The sequence below is a fragment of the Montipora foliosa genome, chromosome 11, assembly GCF_036669935.1.
Source record: "Montipora foliosa isolate CH-2021 chromosome 11, ASM3666993v2, whole genome shotgun sequence".
NCBI classification, from domain to species: domain Eukaryota; kingdom Metazoa; phylum Cnidaria; class Anthozoa; order Scleractinia; family Acroporidae; genus Montipora; species Montipora foliosa.
In genome coordinates this window covers 44,246,353-44,248,937 of record NC_090879.1, presented here as the reverse complement: position 1 = coordinate 44,248,937, position 2,585 = coordinate 44,246,353, and positions in this window count along the sequence as shown.

Genomic DNA, 2,585 nt, shown 5'->3' with positions numbered 1-2,585 from the left:
CTTATCCAAGAGAGGGTTCAGCGGACAGTTAAAATCTCATCCAATAACAATACTATCCTCATGGGAGACTCCAAATTCCAGTAATAACTGCTGCAACGTTGTGAAATGTTTACTATTCGCGGCAGTCCCTCGCAGTGCGAGTATAAATAAGAGCTCTGCTTTTCATTTCGGCCCAGTTCGCATTAGAATCCTATTGCAACATCACCGTGTTATGGCTGACGCGCAAGCTCCAGTTGAAGCTGCTGTTCCCACCGCTCAAGCCCTGGTTCAAGTGCCTCCAGTTGCCGCAGCTAATGTTGAGAATCCTCAGCAAAATCAAGCTCCTTTCCGGTATAACTTTTGCTCGTTTTACTGCTTGGTTTTTCCCTGGCTGGTGTTCGCCCTTTCCCTCCCCTTTGTCGTCCACGTGGCTGCTTGTTGGCACCATTTTTTCGATAGTATTCGTCCCCTCGTTTTTATTTTTGCTTAGGCCGATTTGGCTGTTTTGCTCGGTTCTTGTCCCCTTTTGCACACCTTTTATTTTTCATGTCAGTGTGCTTCGCCTCGCAAACACTTGTTTACTGTAGTGCTTTCTTTTTGGTTCCCTTTTCCCTCGCTTGCACACGCTTTATTTGTTATTTGAGTGTGCTTCGCCTCGCAAACACCGAGTTTGCGTAGCGCTTCTCTCTTCGGCTCCCCTCTCCCTTACACGCGTTTTTATTTGTTATGTGTGTGCTTCGCCTCGCAAACACCGGGTTTGTGTAGTGCTTCTTTATTCCGTTCCCTTCCCGTTTGCACACGTTTCATTTGTTATGTGAGTGTGCTTCGCCTCGCAAGCTTCGGTTTTGTGTAGTGCTTCTCTCTTCAGTTCCCTTCCCCTTTTTGCACCCGTGTGTTTGTTTGCCGGTGTGCTTCGCCGCGCAAACCATGATGTTGCGCAATGCTGTCTTTCCTTCGCCCCTTTGGGATTTTGTTCGCTTATCCGATCTCTGTACTTTATGATATTATTTTTGTTTCGCGTATTTCGCCTTGCAAGCGTCGGGTTTTTTGCGATGCATTCCCTACCTTCCCTGTTACTTGTATGATTTCTTTGCTTCTTTCCTTTCCGCTATCTTGTGTTTTCGAATATCTTGCCTCAACGGGTTTTTGTTTAGTCTTCTCGCTGTCTTCCCGTTACCTCGCGTACTTTATTAGTTTGTTTAATACGTTTTTCCTTCGCCTCGCAAACATTGGTTTTGTGTAGTACTTTCCTCTCCTCCTTTTATTTTAGCTTCTGCTTGCTTATTTGGCGTTATTGTTTTCAAAAGTGTTTTTTGTTCCTACTTTGCCTCGCATATTTTTGGCCTTTGCCCAGTGCTATTCCCCTGACGCCTATTTAGTTCATTGTTTTTGTTTTTTTCTTTCTGCATGTCTTGTCTCCCGAACTCACGTTTGTGGAGTTCAGTTCGGGTCCCCATTTTCGAGTTTTAGTTTTGCACGCTTTAGATTTTGTTACTTCCTGGTCTTCATGTTTTTTGCCCTTGTCTCCCCTCGTTTTGCTTCTATTTTGGTGTTCTATAAATTGTTGTGCCTTTGTGTTCCCGCGTTTTGCGGCATCTTTTGTTTCTGTCATAATGTAATTTCTTCTCGCACTGTTTTCTCTTTCTTACATATTTTATTTGTTTATAACGATTTTATGCCGGTGTCTCCCTTTCGTTTCTGTTTTTTTTTTTTTTTTTTTTTTTTTTTGTGCGTCCCCAAGTCGTTTCTTTTTCCTTTCCAATGGTAGCCTGAAAGGGTGTCTAATACCCTAGTCGGATTACCGACGCTCAGGCTGCCATCCCTTGGGTGGGTTCTTGCGTCTTTTTTCCCTTCTGCAATTATTGTAATAATATTGATATTAAGTTAGTTTTCTCATCATTTAAAATCGGCAACATGTTCAGTGTGAAGGATCCTGTCCCTCGTGGGCTCCGTGCGGGTGTGGTATACAACTTTTTGTGTGCGGGCTGTAGTGCCTGCTATGTCGGCAAAACTACCCGATATTCTTCCACGTGCGTACGTGAGCACACTTTCAGTGATAGGATTTCGCACGTTTTTAAACATTTGCAGAATTCTGAGCATTGCCACACTCAGTGCTCTAATGACTGTTTCAGCATCCTACAATACTCGCCACATTTGTTGGAACACCCGTCCCCGTTTCCCCCTTCCTCCAATGCTGATTTCCACAACTACTAGTAGTCGCCCGAAAAATTCTCACACAACATTAGATTGAGGGAAGGGGGATTTGGTATAAAATACGATCTTGTAACACAATGATTCTGACCATTCGCTAAGTGTTCCAACTAAATGTGTCTAGTATTGTAGGTATCGAAGAGGCTGAACATTTACGCACGCATGCGCTGACGGAATGTTTGAAGACGAGACGAGAAATATGCAGTACCTCCAGACGTGGCGCTGGAGCGTCGTACCAAACGAGTCATCCCGGGATTTCGGCCCTTGCGATCGCTTTTGGACGCAGTTGGCCCTTCGCTGATTTCTGCTACCAACCTCGCCTCCCGGTACGGCATCGAGGGAGGGATATGTCGGCCCCCAAACCATATGAGACAAATCCCACGCCTACTCACAGC